The 19,917-nt window shown below is 39.7% G+C and overlaps 1 protein-coding gene and 1 long non-coding RNA gene across 2 annotated transcripts in view; both read left to right on the top strand.

Moving 5' to 3' along the window:
* LOC124283271 overlaps nucleotides 1–19,917 on the top strand; it is a 94,393-nt gene that overhangs the window by 17,741 nt on the left and 56,735 nt on the right. The gene's annotated exons all lie outside the window — the stretch shown is intronic.
* Nucleotides 1,280–18,977, top strand: LOC124283272. The gene is made up of 3 exons (XR_006900318.1): nucleotides 1,280–1,398; nucleotides 13,379–13,382; nucleotides 18,968–18,977. It is a non-coding gene; the product is annotated as an uncharacterized LOC124283272 (long non-coding RNA).

The raw sequence follows: 19,917 nt of genomic DNA, 5'->3' as shown, positions 1-19,917 counted from the left end.
CACTTCTTTTCTGAGGGCCTAACTGACTGACTGAGTTTAGTTTTACGCCGCTTTTAGCAATATTCCAGCAATATCACGACGGGGGACACCAGAAATGGGCTTAACACATTTTACCCATATGGGGAATCGAACCCGGGTCTTCGGCGTGACGAGCCAACGCTTTAACCATCAGGCTACCCCACCGCCCCCTGAAGGTCTAAGGAACGACTAACACATCCGTCTGTTATAGTACAGTAACTATTGTGGATAAAGCTAAGCATGTAAGATAAGGACTATCCTGCCAATGAACACTGAGGCAGCTCTGAATAACGAAGAACACCGTTGGGAACGAGACTATGAGCAACACACCCGAAACACCCATATTGTTGAAGCACCACAAAAACCTTCTAACCCCGTAGCCTACAGATGGACACATACACCCAAATTGAAAGGGAGATATTATAGGCACTATATCACATCACACTTCTCTAAAAATAAATAATACATTTCTCTCAAACAAACACTAAACGCCAAAAGAAACGTTACCCTCCTACCTTTATGAATTACTTAAAACTATCAAAGATATGTTTGAAGGTATTAGTTTGCAAGAAAGCAGCTTTAAAACAACACAGCTTTATGCAAATCACGAAAAGAAATTTTCAAATGTATTCATATTTAGGTGAAATGCATCTTGTTCAGAAGAGTTAAATTGTCCTATTTTCGTCCATGCCAAAATAGACCAATAAGAGTGATTTAGATGTCCAAAAGAAAGGTTGAAAAAAATTCTGCTTGGAGACAAAGATAAACCATTTAAAGTCACCATTTTCCAACTATTAAAACAAGAAACAACTGTTGTAGAGTGTGTAAAATTGTAAAAGAAGCATTCCTTTCATTTCAGTCTTTTAAAACATTTTCTGCTGATTTGCATAAGTGAAAACAATTAAACCGTGTCTTTGATATTGTGAAAAAGTGTTAGGAACATCTACAATTATCTTTGTTAACATTTTCGCTTGCAAAGTAAAATTTTTCCATTTTCTGTTTACACATAGCAATATCAGTCGTCAAAACGTAGCAATATTCAAGCAGTATTGCATCCATTTCACGTGTAGAATGGTTCTATAGGGTATAAAGAGAGACTACAATGCATGATATGATACACAAGTACGAGAAATATGCCACGATTAACAGCTGAAGACAGAAAGAGTCATGGGGATGGTGCAAATGGGGTCGACATACAATGCTGTTGCCAACGCCCTCGGATGCCACCGTATCACGGTTATAAGACTTATTCAGCGCTACAGACAGACTGGGATAACCGTTGGCAGACCAAGAAGTGGACGTCCACGGATCACAACGCCAGGTGAAGATAGGTACCTCTGTCATTAAGGAAAGAGGGTAGCGTTTCTTTTGGCGTTTAGTGTACTATCAGCGCTCAGGGAAGCTACTATATAATTTATTACCCAAACAATTACGTATTTACATTACAACATTAAATTAAAAAGTTCGAATACTCTCGTGCCCTCTACCGGCCAAACATTATTTTAAGCGAACCCCATAGTTATTTCCCTTGGAGCGCACTTTGCGAATATCCTACGTGCAACTTGTGATTGAAACCCACTCTCCTACCCAGAGTTCCATGCGGCAAGCCCGCATAGTACCTCTGCCACAGGCCAGAAAGATGTGACGATTCGTCACATCTTGCACCGTCCATTCAATATAATTTACATATTTCTCAACTCTTTTATTTTTGCCGAATCTACACTTCTAATTAAACATCTTTGATAGAATGGTTTAGTTTCATTGAGAAAATATCCTAAAACATGTAACACTATTTCGATTTGCGTAGCGATCCTTTGTTTACATAGGTTGTTCGGCTCCACGTGCTGTCATCGATGCGGACGGAGAGCAAACGATGCAGCCAGTTTGATATCTAAATATGTACTGTCATAAACGTTGCTGTCGCAGTTGTGGAAGAATATATATGTAAAAATGTAAAATATTGTGAAGATCGCGCCGAAAAGCTTGCGTAAGGCCAGTCTCTTCTTATTATGAATATGTGCGTTTGTTTGAGAAAAGTTCGGTCACGTGAAATGCAAATTAGCCTGAGGCAGTGATGTTATGCAATATCATCACTGCCCCGGAATGTGATTGAACCATTTCGGCAAACACCGACAACACCTCGTGCGACAGTTTTCGATGTACGGAGCAATTATTTACATTCCATATATGGCAAGTGTTCTTTGTTTCAACGCTGTTCGCCTCGAAGTTTCAATTATCGATTTCAGGCAAGTCGTAAGGGATAATAAGTGTTTTATTGTATCAATAGGACGCTAAAGTGAGTGCATATGCCCCAATATATATAATATAGGACAAGATATTTTCGAAAATGTGTGACATTGTGCCTTTAAGATGAGGTTGATTGTGACACTGTTGTAATCAATATAAAAGTTAACAAGCATATTCCTGAGAAAACATTTCTACCATTTCTACTACAACATGCTTACGACCAGCGTTCAATGAAAATGGCCTCTCATTGTGGATTATTGTATGTGTGGATAAAATCCCTCCTATCTGGGATTTTCATGTATATTTTATTCACAAGGATTATGGCAGAGTCAAATATCAGCCTGACCTTCTCCAAGGTCTCTGAAGACTGTCGTCGTTTAAGATACTTGAATCCAGGTCCAGAAACCAAGGCAACGTTCTTATTGAAAGAAGCTTGGTGGGTGAGAAGTTTTACACTGGGCACTAAGCCTGTATAACAAAAGTGTTATTTCCTCTTGTGAAATACAAAGGATCACGTAGTGCACGCGTTAACTGCAAGATGTTTCTTCTCCCTACGCGGAGTCTCGTGCTGGCAACCAACGTAGCACGTCTTTCACGTGCTGGCTGCAATACTACGCAAGGAATACACGACTTGGCTGTGCACTACGCATGGTTTCCACGTGCTGGCGGCCAGCTAAGCAAGTGTTGCACGTGCTTGTTGCTTATTGTGCATGGCTCTCACGTGTTTGCTGCCTATTGTGCATGGCTCTCACGTGCTCACAGCCTACCGCGCACGGGTGGCACGTACTGGAGGCCAACTACGTGCGACTTTCATGTGCCGGCGGTCAACTTTGCACAGAATGACAACCTTGAAGGGTTTCTGGTCGTAATTTCAGGAGTTACGTGTGTACCCCGTGGAGATTCCATGGCACATAACGTCATGAATGTGGCAACACTGACAACTGTGGTTTACTCTTGACATCAGGAAAATAATGTTGGTGCAGAAGGAATCCAAAGTCATACTCTTGGATGTAACCATGGCATATTGACTCATTGTCCTTATGGAGTGAGTGAGTTATACGCCGCACGCAGTAATATTCCAGCTATACGACTTCGGTCTGTAAATAATCCAGTGATCATCAGCATGAGCATCGATCTACGTAAATGGCATACGATGACATGTGTCAACCAAATCAGCGAGTCTGACCACCCGATCCCGTTAGTCGCCTCTTACGACAAACACGGGTTACTGAAGATCAATTCTAACCTGGATCTTCACGGGCCTGTCCTGATGGAAGAACACACCATTTCTCAGTTTTCAGCGTCTTAATTTCATTTCATGTGGGGGCGGCGGGGTAGCCTAGTGGTTAAAGCGTTCGCTCGTCACGCCGAAGACCCGGGTTCAATTCCCCACATGGGTACAATGTGTGAAGCCCATTTCTGGTGTCCCCCGCCGTGATATTGCTGGATTATTGCTAAAAGCGGCGTAAAATCATACTCACTCACTCAAAGCGTGTCACCATGACGAAGAAGAGGAAATGTTGTGAGATCACAGATAGGCTAGTGTCAGTCCAATCCAAATGACATATCCCAAGGCATGATCCGTGTGGAAGAATGATAATGAAAGCAGATAATTATTAAATATTTATTGAACATTATACCGCCAATTTGGATGAAGATGAAATAAACTTTAAACAACATTTATTCAGCTATCTAAGATTTACGACATTCAGAGGGATACGATAGTTTCGAAAATATGCTACATCAGTCAACGATTTCCTTACGATACCTTGCATGGCTCAGTTCGTGTCGAAAATCAAGACCCAGAAGTCCTTCCTAACAGGTCTCCCGGAATAGATTTTGAGATGTCCCCCGCCATGACTGTCTGTTCCGTTTCTGCGGTTTCACCCCGCCGCGACAGATAACAACTTTTGCGTTTTCAATGATGATAGTTTCTTAAACAACTTTTTTGGTGGACTCCGGAAATTTTTTAAATATCAGAAAGCTGTTGGGTATTAGTAAATGATAAACATGTGTACTATTTATATTTATGTGGCAATTTTGTACAATGATATAATTTGCAATTCATCGGTCCGTTTCTGACTCAAACGGACTGTACTAGAAGGCAGTTCACCATGATCATGCATGATGACACCATCGGTATCTCGGAGCATGGACACCACACCCTTCGGGGAATTTTGGTGATGGAAATGTCAGATGATTCCACTGTTTTGATTGGTGCCAAATCATCACATGAACCTTTCTGGATCATCTTCGATTAGAGCTAGATTGTTGCGACATATATACCTATTGCGTTATCAATCAGACACGTTCTTCGTTGCCAATTGTCTGTGATGATGCAGTGGGGGACAGTGTGGGTAGTCCAGTGGTTAAAGCGTCCACTCGTCACGTTAAGACCTGAGTTAATGTGTAAAGCCCATTTCTGGTGTCCCCGCAGTGATATTGCTGGAATATTGCTAAAAGAGGCGTAAAACTCATTCGATAATACAATGGTATTCTGTCTTTGGAAATGCCCTCGGAACTGGCACTATGGCGTTCAATCTTCTGTCTGCCATCTCCATATCATGGGTTCGCTCGATCTCTGATCTTACTGAAGTGACCTGTTTTGTTGTTTGTCCTAAAAACCCTGGATGGGTTGCCTTTTTTGTCACTTGCTCATCAGATTGATTTGTCACAACGAAAATATTGCTCAATTGACTCAATTTTATAAGCATACATGTAATGTCTAAAGATTTGACTATAACACATTTCCTTCTGACGCTCAGAGCACATCAGTCAACCATCGTATTTCTTCTTGTAAGAAGGGATTTTTTTCAGGAAAATGCTATGAAAATGGTCTTTCGATGACTTGAAAACACAAATTGTGCTCTGTTCATGAGTCACAGTTCGCCTGAAGAAACATGTTGAAAAAAATTATAAGAAAATGTACCAAGGTTATAATTTGGATGTTTTTCCTGCGTCAATTGGCGACATGTATTCCTCGTTTAATGTCCGACTAAATATGACGTTTGAGGCGGTTACATGATGACTAGTTAAAACTATAATAACGTGATAAATCTGAAAATTGAAACCGGTAATCTACCGCTGTGCAGTCATTATGTCATGTGCAACTTCTATCTTTTTTCGTTTCAGATATCGCATTTTAATAATCACTTGACAGTTATGTTTTAATATTTTTCATAAACTCAAACATCGGTACAGTCGTCCCTGATCTCAATGAATGATCATAGGCAAGGTTTCGTGAGTAAGTTTAGTTTTACGCCGCACTCAGCAATATTCCAGCTATATGGCGGCGGTCTGTATATTATCGAGTTTGGACCAGACAACCCAGTGATCAACAGCATGAGCACCGATCTAAGCAATTGGGATACGATGACATATGTCAGCGAGCCTGACCACCCGATCCCGTTAGTCGCCTATTATGACAAGCATGGGTTACTGAATCTAACCTGGATCTTCAAGGCACAGGCCCTCGTGTCTTTGGGAGGATTAATTATTTAAAAATATTGTTTTTGAGATGACCCCTGACTCAAAATGCTTCACAGTACAATACATCATGTCATAATGTCTCAATTTTTTTTATATATTGGATAAAATCTTTAATCCTCGCAAAGACAAGAGGGCCTGTGCTTCAAGTGACTTTTCAAAACTACAAGATTCTCACTAATGAAGACTTACAATGGTTGCGTCATTCACGTGTACTTTTGGAATGAATTACTTAACGCCATATACGTAGTCAGGAATGTTCAATCTGTAACTTAGCGACCTGTAATAATTGATTCTGGTCCAGACAAACCAGTGAATATGGCCCGAACAACGACCTAGTACATAGTTTTATGATGATATTTAATGACAGGGTGGTAGAATAACCTAGTGGTTAATGCGTTCGCTCCTCAAGTCGAAGGCCCGGGTTTGATTCCCCATATGTGTACAAAATGTGATTCCCATTTCTGGTGTATCCCGCCGTGATATTGCAGGAATATTGTTAAAAGTGACTCACTCACTCATATTTTATTTGTGAGGTCCTTAACCTGAACACTTAACCAAAGTCAGTACCGGGTACCTCACTCGGGACCCTGGGGATGTTAAGTGCCATCAAATACACAAATTGCATGGTAAATTTTAATTTTAATTTTTAGTGGCAATTGGTCCTCGGTGTTAAATATGTTAAAAGAAGTATTTTCCAGGAAAACCAAACAAATATTTGAAATGAGGCGACTAAACACTTTACTTTTAAAATCTTCTTAGCGAGGAACATTTAAGAGTGCAGATCCCTTTGAACTATTACTTCTAAGATTAACAGTAATCCTCAATGCAACCAAGGAAGAGCGGTTTTTTATATGAGGTGGGAGGAATTAATACCATAAGGATTTGAAAAAAAATCATAAGATTTGCTTGATTCTTTTCTAAACCGAAAAGCACCAGCTTCAGCTCTGTCAAACAGTTTGAGTTTTCAGCTTGATACTCCACTTTCCCACATGGCAACGTAAAGGGGCACTTGTCACTAAAGGTAGTGGCCACAGATTAGTTACACCTTCAGAGGTTCCGGAGAATTTGTCTTGAAAGAAGGTGTCAACTGAGGTTTACCCTTGAAAGGAGTCGTAATCTGACTGTTTTTTTAGAAAACAGTGTGAGAAATATTGGACTTCGTCCCTGATAACATCTATGTAAAATAATGGGGTGAAACATTTAAGCATGAAGTTAGGAGCCCTTGCTCAGCTTCTTGTTGATCAGGGTGCCGTTGTACAAAACAACCTAAGCGATAACACTACCTTAAGTCTATGTTAAGGTATGGGAGTTACGGTCACCTTAGCGCTAAGATTCCTTTGTACAACGGCACCTTGGTAATCAGACTGTCTGCATCGATTGGTTAGAACAAGGGAATTTGTCCACGTTGTTTACCTTAATTTTAAGTAAATCGATCATCTGATATCTTTAAAACAGAGAATTCCCATCCTTCAATTTACCCAGCAGGGTGCCGTATTGAACAAAACAACCTTAGCGCTAAGACTAGCCTAAGTCTAAGTTAAGGAAAGGCAGTTACGGTGATCGTAAGTCACTAAGGTATCCTTAGTGCAATGTTAAAAAATGGAAGTTAAGGTTAACCCTTAGTAAAGGTTGCATCATGAAAGGAGCCCCATGACTACAAATACGGGCAACCTCTGAGGCAGCTGTGTCTGTGTAACATACACTAAACGCCAAAAGAAACGTTACCCTCCTTCCTTAATGACGGAGGTACCAATCTTCAGCTGGCGTTGTGATGTGTGGACGTCCACTTCTTGGTCTGTCTACGGTTACCCCAGTCTGTCTGAAGCCCTGAATAAGTCTTATAACCGTGATACGGTGGCTTCCGAGGGCGTTTGCAACAGCATTGTATGTCAACCCCATCTGCATCATCCCAATGGCTCTTTCTCTCTCTTCAACGATTAATCGTGGCATATTTCTCGTACTTGTGTATCATATCATGCATTCTGGGCTCTCTTTATACCCTATAGAATCATTCTACATGTGAAATGGATGCAAATACCTCTTGAAAATTGTTGCGTTTTGGCGATTGATATTGCTATGTGTAAACAGAAAATGGAAAAATGTTACTTTGCAAGGAAAAATGTTAACAATGATAATTTTAATGTTCCCTAAACATTTTTTTCAGAATATCAAAGACACTTGTTTTCATAAGTGCAAATCAGCAGAAAATGTTTTAAAAGACTGAAATCATAGGAATGATTATTTTACAATTTTACACACTTTACAACAGTTGTTTCTTGTTTTAATAGTTGAAAAATGAAGACTTTAAATGGTTTATCTTTGACTCCAACCAGAATTTTATTTCAACCTTTCTTTTGGACATCTAAATCACTGTTTTTGGTACATTTCGGCATGGACGAAAATAGGACAATTTAACTCTTCTGAAAAAGATGCATTTCACCTAAATATGAATGCATTTGAGAATTTTCTTTCGTGATTTGCATAAATCTGTTTTGTTAAACTTTCTTGTAAACTAATACCTTCTAACATTTCTTTGATAGCTTTAAGTAATCCATAAATGTAGGAGGGTAACGTTTCTTTTGGCGTTTAGTGTATATACTGAGAGAAACAAATAAAAGATCACAGGAAAATGTTCCTTTAATATTTTCCAGTTGTCATCACCAGCTTTGAATATCGCTGTGGTAATGAAAACTGGAACATAATAAAGGAACGCTTGAATTTTCCTGTGATGCTTTATTTATTTTTCTCAGTATATATCTATGCACGAAATGTCAGAGTGACCAAAAATCTACACAAAACTAATGACAAGAGGCATGATTTCTACCTTATGTAGTCAACTTCCCTGCACGTCGAACAATATTCCAGCAGCTTCAGACATTCATGTCTACATTTCACAACTACTTGACTACAATCGAGCACGCTCATTCTGTAAAACATTAAAGGCACTATATCACACTTCTCTAAAAATATATATTGCATTTTTCTCAATAATACTATCAGCCCTCAGGGAAGCTGCCATATACATGTATGTATTCTAAAAAAATTACGTGTTTACATTACAACATTAAATTCAAAAGTTTGAATGAATTAATGCAACGTTGCATTAACTCGACGCTCACGTCCTCTACCGTACTAAAAATTTTAACACCTCAACAATTTAAGCGAACCTCATAGATTTATGTCCTTTGGAGCGCTCTTTACGAATATCCTACGCACAACTTGTGATTGAAACCAGTTCGGACAACACCTCGTGCGACAGTTTTGGATGAACGGAACAATTGTTTACATTCCATATATGGCAAGTGTTCTCTGTTTGGAAACTGTTCACGTCGAAGTTTCAGTTATCGATTTCAGGCAAGTCATGAGAGATAATAAGTCTTTTACTGCATCAATGGGAAGCTCATCAACACTATCATAATCGTAACTTATGAGGTGAGGTTGAGGTGAATATTTCCCATGATGTTTAAACGTCGTGCTTGATTGATTCATATTCATCAACTCATCATAATCGACGTATGCATGCAATGCCCTATTTTGTGTTCCATATATGTGTATGTGCGGCTACTTGTACTAGCCCAGACTGAAGATGGTTTTATAGTGTAGCCAACTAATAATCGTACCATGCCGCAGTGAAGCATGAATACTCCGGTGACACTCGGACACATTATACTGACTCATCAATCGACCAGTCCTTGTTGTACCCATTAATGCCGATTTTGACTTGCAGGGACCATGAAGTACCATAGTTTAACGTCTTTTGGTATGACAGGTCGGGGATCGAACCCATCTCTCCTGGCGGACGCTCTAACCACTACACGACGGAGGCGGTTCGTAACTTATGACCAATGCAATGCCCTTCCCATGATGTTCTGCAATGATTTTGACTTGTTCCATATCTTCCCATGATGTTCTCCGGTGAGCAACTGATTTGGGTAAACAGCTGATTGTGATTCATCAATGGGAAGCTCATCAACACTATCATAATCGTAACTTATGACCCATGCAATGCCCTATTTTGACTTGTTCCATATCTTCCCATGATGTTCTCCGGTGAGCAACTGATTTGGGTAAACAGCTGATTGTGATTCAGAAACTCATACTCATGTTATAGTTGTACAATCGACTTTGCTTTTATGGAAAGTGTTTTGCTGCTCTCATTTAGAAAGGAGCGGTGGGGTAGCCTAGTGGTTAAAGCGTTCGCACATCACGCCGAAGACCCGGGTTCGATTCCCCACGTGGGTACAATGTGTGAAGCTCATTTCCGGTGTCCTCCGCCGTGATATTGCTGGAATATTGCTAAAAGCGGCGTAAAACCCACTCACTCACATTTAGAAACAAAATAATCTCGTAAACCCATGACAATGGACAATGTATACAGCCTGAACATCTAATATTTACAGGTCGGAATGAGAAATAATAAGTATGGGATTAGAAAACGCGATTATGGTTTGTAGAAAAGCCTTGCTTTGTTGATGTCAAGATTTGTCTCATAAATCTGAAGTCCTATCTGAAACCAGAAACTCTACAGTTACTTCTTCCTTCAGTTTGTAAATGTCGGTGCTGCGTGGCACAGTAACCTACCGGCAAATACAGTAATTATTCATGATTAGCCTTGTGCTTCTATATCGGCACCTACTGTGGGCTGCACGTCATATGGTTTCAGCTGCATGCTCCGAGCATTTTAATGATGCTATTACTTCACGAGTTGACAGTATCGCGGCGTTCCCTCGTCATTAGAGTGTTATATAATCTTGAATTGCACCTTGCGCTTAATTTACAGAGTAGAAATTTTTGAAAGGACTAGATGTGTTACAATTACGAATTTGCTTGAACTACTTTTATGAACGATTCATCATTCAATAATTCAGTACCGTTTGCTGCCAGTACTTCTGAGATAATTTCTAACATACATCACATCATCTTCTCATCATCATCCCGACAAATGGGGCACAGTAGTAGATCCGGGTTGAAACTGAGTATTGTATGTTAGGCAGTGGACCGACATCTGTAGGGCCTCTAGAGATAGGAGAGTGTTTCAACATACTTGGTGAATACAAGAACTATATATCAAACTGATCCCCAGGACGTGTTCGTTAAGAATCAAAACTTTTCTTGCAAAAATAGTTGCACATGAATGATTCAGATGTCCTGAAAGAAGGGTACCCCCTGACCGGAATCTGATTACATGGACTTGACAAATAGAGACCTTGACCTGTTGGTAACAGCCTTTTATGGTATGTTTTCATAATTTCATAATTAGTCCAGATTTGTTAAAATTCAAATTTCTTGAATTTAAAATTCAATGATTAAATTTTTCAGGGTGAAGATCATGTACACGACCAGTCATGCAAATGAAAAAATCAAAGAGTATTGTTTAAGAAAGATTTAAATCACTGACATAAACAATATCATACATTACATTCATCTATGCAGTTGAGATAATTAATTACTTAAATGTAATTGATATAAATGATAAAAATAAATTTCAAGTATATCTCACATGGAACTATCAAATTCGAATGCCAATGGGCCCATAGTTCTGTCAGTTTCAGCTTTCTGGAAACACATTTTTTTAGACAAAAGATATCTGACATGGATCAGTATTTACACTTGAAAAATATCAACAGAATGAAAAGTATGAAACATTAATGCACATGATACTGATGATTTGAAGGCATCACTCAATATGTGTAGAAAAATGAGTGGAATACACACTGGACTTTATGGAGTCCTCGTGACCTCGACCTTTAGTAAACGGTCGCAACTCTCGAAACCAAACGTTTGACCAAGTTCCCATGTTCTTGGATAACGACAGAACGTGCTTATTCAAAGAGTGGACGAAGCACAGTGTTATGATTGAAAGAAGTAGCAGCATTAAGTCTGTAAATACTCCACCAGCGCTGTTTGGAGCAAGGAGGTTGAATTGTAACATTGCCTCTTCTGGTACCTAAGTGTCTGTATTTGGAGGGCTGTGCTCCAGCTTCAACTACCAGCTGAGATGATTTTTTATATTTGACAATTTTCTGAAGGCACTATGTATTCAAAGGTTCCTTGTAATCAGGTTCACAGTTTTACATAAAAGATTTATCAATTTCAAAATTCCGATTGGCCCTTGCTAAATTCAGATGTTCTTCACACCGCCTCCAAATTGAAACCAGTCGATATATTAATAAACCCAGATCAAATAGATTATGTTTTGTATGTAAAGATAACTTTATTGAAAATGAATTTCATTTTATTTTGGTATGTAAATGTTATCAAAATCTGAGATGTTTGTATTTACCACATAACTTTTATTCGAATCCCACTATTCAGTTTAATGTGCTCATGTCAACTGGCAATCCATGTATTGTAAAAAACCTAGCTATTTATATACACAATGCAACGAAACTTATAGATTCACTTCTATGCCAATAATATCATATTTCCTTTCGTATACTTTGTAAATTAACTTATTGTCTTCTGAATCATATATGCACATATGTACCGCTCTGAAATCCTGAAGTGTAGCCTAGGCCTATGGCCTCCACTACGAAGAAAAAATAAATAAATAAAAAAAACAAAAAACAGGGTTCACAGTTGATACCTCGGTATTAAAGTCGGTTGTGCTCTGACGCCATTTATGGAACTAGAGTTTGTTGGTCCGTTGCGTGAACTATCGTGCATGATCCGCTTTAAGAGCAATTCTCCTAACACGTTTCATACTGCGGTATCGCATGTGTTGTCCTGCTGATTGACAAGGCTTAACAGCCCCGTTTGATACCAATATGCCCGCTGTATGCTGAATTCAGACCAAAGTTCACTGATAATTTTTAATATCATATCCGTTTCCTGATTCTGTAAGAATTGATTTTGTTACTGTCATGTGCCAGTGCAGTAGCAACGAAAAAGCCGTCTCTGTTCGTATTTTACCCGGGTTAGAATTTGTCTTCAGCAACCCCTGCTTGTCGTAAAAGGCGTCTAACGGTATCGGGTTGACTTGGCTGATACATGTCATCGTATCCCAATGGCGTAGATCGAGTCTTATGCTGTTTATCGCCGGATTGTCTGGTCCAGACTCGATTATTTACAGACCGCCGCCATATGGCTGGGATATTGCTGAGTGTGTTTAAACAACAAAGTTAACACACAAAAAAGACAAAGCGTATTTTACGATATGAACCCAAGAACTGATATTTTACTTGAAATGTTCATATGAACCCACATACTGTATAACATGTTATAACTATACGCGTTATGAATCTACAGTGAGTTTAGTTTTACGTCGATTTTAGCAATATTCCAGCAGTACCACGACGGGGGCACCAGGAAATGGCTTCACACATTGTACCCATGTTGGGAATCGAACCCGGGTCTTCGGCTTGAGGAGCGAACGCTTTAACTACTAGCCTACCCAACCGCCCTATAAATCTACAGAGTGATTGACAGGTTTGACAAATGGACAATATTCCCTATACCATGTATATAGTTCAGGTCCACATAGGCGTGGTCTGCGGTACGAGTTGTGGGGAAGAAGCACAAATACTGTTGATCTTTCAGCATCAAAGATATTGATTTTGTACGTCTTTAGTGTAAAGGAGAAATATTGAACAGGGCAAACACACCCAGTAATGAGTGTTACAAGGAGTGTAATGGCGTTTTTAGTTTTTGGGTCAACAGACTGTTAATTATCTGCAAGTGTTTTTCCCTTGATTTGGTTTATTTTCGACACCTCCACTACTTCATCAGGCGAGGATGTCGCAGAAAGAAGCCGTCTGTCAACAGGGAGTCTCGGGATGACTGTTTTTATAGTGGTACGACGTAATCGTTTGACAGAGTTACCTCCTCTAACAATTACAGTTTAACACCGAATATGATCCTTGTGTGTGATCTCCATCAGCGCTGTTTCATTAAGGTTGACAAATAGAGACTGACACTCCGTCTTCTGACTAGAGCTGTGTTCAAAAGTCGTTTTAGCATACATAACTAATTCATCTTTTGATTTGTGGAATGGAATATAATGCACTGGTTTACAAAGAAAAGTTTTTGAAAAATAATCCCATTCAAATGATAGGGCTGCGCAGTATAACCGGTTTACCGGCATATACCGGTTAAGACATGAAACGATTCGTATTGGGATACGTTGATCGAAAAGCGGTATTTTGACATGCATTCGGAAAACTTCGTAACTTTCGGAAATCTTCGGATATTTCCGTTTTTCACACCGGAAGTCATACGTTTGTTGTAAAATGGCGCCCCCAACAACAAACAAGTTATTGTGGTGCCAAATACAAGGGCAAAGGCTTCCGTATGGTAGCATTTTGGGTGGACAAAGTTCACGGTAGATGGAACTATTGATAAGAGTAACGCGGTACGTAAAATATGCAATGGTAAATTAAATTAAAAGTTTTTATTAAACCTTAATCAAGAATAGTGCTTTTGTTGCCTTTTTGCTTTATAAGTCAAGCATTAACTTATTGCAATAGAGGGGCTGTGGGGTAGCCTAGTGGTTAAAGCGTTCGCTCGTCACGCCGAAGACCCGGGTTCGATTCCCCATTTCTGGTGTCCCCCGCCGTGATATTGCTGGAATATTGCTAAAAACGGCGTAAAACCATACTCACTCAGTCAGTATTGCAATATATTACAATACATATCGCAATATATGCTTTCGCATTGCAATATATCGCAATATGAAAATTCTCTGCAATACCCACCCCTACAAATTGAAAAGGAGACCCAGTGAACCTGAGGAAATGCTAGACTTGCTTCATTTAGGGCTTCAGCATTGCAGGGTGAGCTAGGGAAGAAAACACGAGTAGACAGATAGAGAGAATGATAATTCATCCATAAAAGATGTGACGGGATGGTTTGATTAGCCCAAACTATTACATTTGATTCAGGGGAAATTATCATAGCAGACCTTAGTTCAACCACGCGTCTTGAGTTACTTTGGGGTTACTGTGGGGTAGCCTAGTCGTTGAAGCGTTCGCTCATCACGCCGGGTTCGATTCCCCACATGGGTACAATGTGTCAGGCCCATTTCTGGTGTCCCCCGCCTTTATTTTGCTGTAATATTGCTAAAAGAGACGTAAAACTAAACTCACTGTAGATTCATAACGCGTATAGAACATATTATACAGTTGTGGTTTCATATGAAAGTTTCAAGTAAAATATCAGTTCTTAGGTTAATATCGTAAAATAGATTTTGTCTTTTCTTGTGTGTTAACTTTGTTGGTCAAAGCCACACTAAGAAATATTCCAACCATATGGCGGCGGTCTGTAAATATTCGAGTCTCACTAGAGTTAATTCCTTTGCTCAGACACACAAATCACTGTGTCCACTTGGGCGTGAATGTTCTATTTTTGGTTTAGGGAATGGATGAGTTAGTGTGTTTATAAGCGCATGAGTGAGTCCTTTTGCAGTATAGTGCCAATGACCTATTTTCTCCAACCACATTTGTCAAAGGACGGCGAGTTTGTGACATTACTTATTCAGTTTCAGATGTAATTCCGTGCTTAGCATTTTATTAACATATCAACAGGCCATTAATCACGGCGGTACTGTGAAATCGTCCGAAGCACATGTGAGCATGTACGCACAAGGCATTACCAATACTCTCTACGATCACTTTAGGGGTGAGAAATGATCCCTAAAAACTACCCTGGTTGTATGAGGTGACCAGAATGTATCAGTGGTCGGACTGATTGGTAGATAGCGTGTCCTGGCACCCGACACCCAACGTCTTTGCTTGCAATATCAATCACTGGATTGTCTCGTCATTACTCGATTACCTACAGGCCGCAACTCCAATGAGACGTTAAACTAACAAACAAACCCAACTCTAATTTGGTTTTACATATTTGATAGGCTAATCTCTCTCTTGGTAAAACTGATTCGGCATCGGCCTGGGCTGATTTATAAGGTGACGTCACCTGAATGTCATTGCAACCGAATTGTATTTAACGATACTAATGATTTCAGTCATTAAGCCACAGTCATATAGTTAGAATATTGCTGAGTGCGGCGTTTATTAATAAACCGACAAATAAACAAAAGAAAACGTGCTCCCAGGTGGTGAGTTCGGTTGTGCACACTCCTTGAGCATTTTGGAATGATTTGGTTACAGCGGTTAGGTGCGGTCGTCCCTATTGTTGTTGTTGTTGTTGTTTTACGCTGCACTCAGCAATATTCCAGTTATGGTCTGTAAATAATCGAGTCTGGACCTGACAATCCAGTGATCAGCAGCATGAGCATCGATCTACGCAATTGGAATAAGATGACGTGTGTCAACCAGTCAGCGAGCCTGACCACCGATACCGTTAGTCGCCACTTACGACAAGTATGGGTTGCTGAAGATCAATTCTAACCCGGATCTTCACGGGTGCAGTCGCCCCGAAGACAGGGTTCCCAGTTTGGTGCCAGCCCGAGAAAGCCATATTTGAAAAATATCATTTGCCGCTAAAGCCACATTTTATGTACAAACCTCGGTGCCGTGAATCGCCGCAAAAGCCATGAGTAAGGGAATCAATACCGTTTTGCCAAATAAGCGTCACCCATTAAGCACAATTGGTTAAAATTGTTTTAGTGACTTGTCCTTTGTTTGTTTAGTTAACATATGATGGGCGGCTTCTTTATTCTCGTTGAAGATTTTAGTTAACATATGATGACATATGTTCTGAGCTAAAATGATGCATGCCAATGGGTCATTAAAGGACAATTTCAGCTTTTGCTCTTAAGAAACTTTATTTGTTTTTTTCTGTGTTTTTAATGCCTTCATGTAAACTACTTTGGTTTATATGATTGGTTTATTGCATTAGCAGAGAAGTTTGAACAAGAATTTTTCATCGAATTTAATGTGGCGTTTCAACTTTAAATCAAAACGGCATTACTGCAACGGCGGCAAAAATACTGATTTTGGAAAATCTAGTCCTAAATTTTGTTTTTAGTTTTAATAGTTTTAATAGTTTTTAGCATGAATGTAAACATAATAACTGAGGCAACAATAGCTCTTATCTCAAACAGTTATCAGAAAAGGATAAAACATTGAATTGACCCTCCCATAACGCTTAAAATGCTTCAAAGAAATAATTGGTTGTATAATCATAAATACTTCGTCAAAGGTGTTTGAGTACCTACGTGAGGCAGCTAGATTGCGTGATCTGGACTTTTCTCCACGAACAATTCAACTGGATTTCTAGATCTACAAAACGAATATTTCACATTATCTACGGTAACACGGATTAGCTAATAGCTCATTGCCGGTAGAACCACATTCACACGATCACTCAAGCATGGCCATTGCCGGTTGAGCCACACCACTTTTAACTGTTTTTCTTAAATGTGGCTTTCCCGGGCTGTAATCCCTGGTTTATCAGGGTCCAACCTTAACAATCACAGCGTTACATTAATTGCTCCTAATGACATGTCGGTTCATGTATTTGCTTCAGCTGGAACAATATTTGTCAGTTTGGACAAACCTTTGTCCTTGTTCATTCCCCCTGAGGTACGTCTGCGAATAGAAAGTAGACAATTGTAGGTTTTTCATCAAAATTAACAGCAAATACAATCTAATTTTACTGCCAAATTAACACATTGTCCATTAGTGAATGTAATTCTTGTTAACTTGATTTTAAACTCGTCTAACTGTCGCGTCAGTTGTGAGTCCTCCTGTGGAATGAACAGGAAAGATTGATTTGATTAGGTCGAAAGCTCTTACACCTTTTCTCCTTGGGCAAGTGGTCTATCCGCAGACTCTGGCATTAGACACAGTTTACGGGCTTCCTCAACTTGTCCATTTAAAACAAGTCTTAAAAAGAGATTTTGTCAAACGGTTTTCAATTGGGTGATGGATCAGTCTCCATTAACTTGTTTTTAGAGTGAAAAGGTGCAATTTAAGAAAATAAAAAAGTGTGGTTCGTTTTCAACTCTGCTGACTTTCCTATTGAGTCAGACATCGAACGTAAAGAAATTCCTGAACATCGTTTCACATGGCTTTATTGCAAACGTCAAGTCCGAACGGTGATCATGGCCGTATTTTAGTCATAAGACAGAAAGTAAAGACAGCCAAAGATGAAGAGGTACATTTGTTTTGGATAGCTGACGTCTTTATTGAAGTGGATGCGACGTTTCGGTGTAGATCCTAACACCGTTATCTAGTAAATGATACACGACATATGCACACGGAGAAATATATACATGACGGGTATTTAAGTTTATACAACTGAAGAGGTTGATGTACAGTGTGCTGACATAATGAGGCTTGTTGTGATAAGAAATGATTGAAGCCAGATAGACAAAGGGTTGGTTATTCTTGATTAGGCTGGAGAATCCACTGCAAATAAGAAGTTGAAGGAAAAACAAGTTCTATGGATAGTCAACTTCTTTATTGCAGTAGTGTGCAGCTATGTATATATTCTCCATGTTACAACTCTTTGTATCACTTGCTTGATAACGGTGTTAGTACCTTCACCGAAACGTCGCACCCATTGCACTATAGAAGTTGACTATCCATAGAACTTGGTTTTCCTTCATCTATACAACTTCTAAAATGCCTCTCAAAGAAATGAAGAAGTTGTCTATCCATAAAAAAGTGTACCTCTTCATCATCCCAGCTTCTAAATGCCATTTACGGAAGACAGTCAAAAGCAAAACTGTAATGTGTCTGTTTCCGTTCATCTATCAAGCCAACCACCAACCCGACGTATACATTTATTTATCCCTTAACTGAAGGGTTTTTTTGCCCTGAGCAATAAAACCAGTTTACCTTCAGGTTAAGGGGGCGGTGACGTAGGTCAGTCATTAAAGCGTTCGCTTGTCTCACCAAAGGTCCCGGTTCGATTCTCCACAATGTTTAAGATACGAACTTTTTTGTGGTGCTTCCGGTATGGTGTGGTGCTTCCGTGATGTATGCCGGTATATTGCTAAAAGTAACACAAAACAAAACTCACTCTCTCATGCACTCATATTAACGGTGGGTCACACGATGTCGAGAAGCAATTGTGCTGAATGCCGATAGAAAATTTCAAATTTTAAAAACACGAGTCAAATATCAAATTCAAGAGATTTCGATGACGTCATCATCTCTTCATATTAAACTGTGTAACTTAAATCGACTATCCCTCCTCGGCCCAGTTCATCTTACCTTGGAGAATGCAGCAGTGGTGAAGTGGTTAGAGCGTCCGCCCGGAGAGCGGTAGGTCGCCGGTTCGATCCGCGGCCGCGTCATACCAAAAGACGTTAAAATATGGTACTTGTAATCAGAGTCAGTGTCTGAGTGGGGTATTCATGCTTAACTGCGGCATGATATCTCAGTGAGCTAGCACTATAAATCCAGCCTAAGTACAAGCAGCCACACATACACATGCATGCACGTCGTCATATGAGCGAAATATTTTTAAGTACGACGTTACACCCAATTTTACCTCACCTCACCTCATCTGACCATGGAAATTTTTATGTTTTAGTAAATTAGATCCCTGATATAGTAAAATTAATTATTACGTTTATGTGAATGATATAAACCATTATTCAATATCATGCAGATATTCTGATCATGCACACATCAGAAGTATTTTTTACTCAAAACGTTTGGATAGCCGTTCGTACCACGACCCAATACCGGCTTGAGATCGCTCTTTCTGACCTCCGCTCTCCAAGAACACTCTCTACTCACTGGGCCATTGTTCCACTACCAGAGACCACTCACAGACAGTTCATAGGTACAGCCACCAGAGCCACCAACTCCTGGTATCAGCAATATCTTCAGACAATACTTCCTGATCCACTGAACTGACAACTACAGGATATATTTCAACTGACAAACCCCTATAAGACATTTGTGCTCATCCGCGACTGGACGATATTCTTGTCAGAAGCATTTCTCACCACCATAGTCCTGATAAGTACTCACTACTAGATTCACTACTGAATGTGCAATTACTACGGCACCTGAGTCGACGACCCACTTCTTGTTATCTGGCACCGGGGCGTCATTATCGCTTCAGCCTTAACAACTTGCCTTCATTGACCATTGCTGTCGTTGGCCGTGGCATCAGATTGAGGATTATGTGCGGTAAGCGGAACTCGTCTCAATGAAAAGCGGACTTGCATCCAGTTCATGGATCATATTTGACATCACTCTGAGGATTCATAGTTCGTGTGAATGATTTTAGTGCTCATGTTGT

Source organism: Haliotis rubra, unplaced genomic scaffold, assembly GCF_003918875.1.
Source record: "Haliotis rubra isolate DU_JTF1 unplaced genomic scaffold, ASM391887v1 Scf311, whole genome shotgun sequence".
NCBI classification, from domain to species: domain Eukaryota; kingdom Metazoa; phylum Mollusca; class Gastropoda; order Lepetellida; family Haliotidae; genus Haliotis; species Haliotis rubra.
This window is presented reverse-complemented; position numbering and strand designations above follow the sequence as displayed.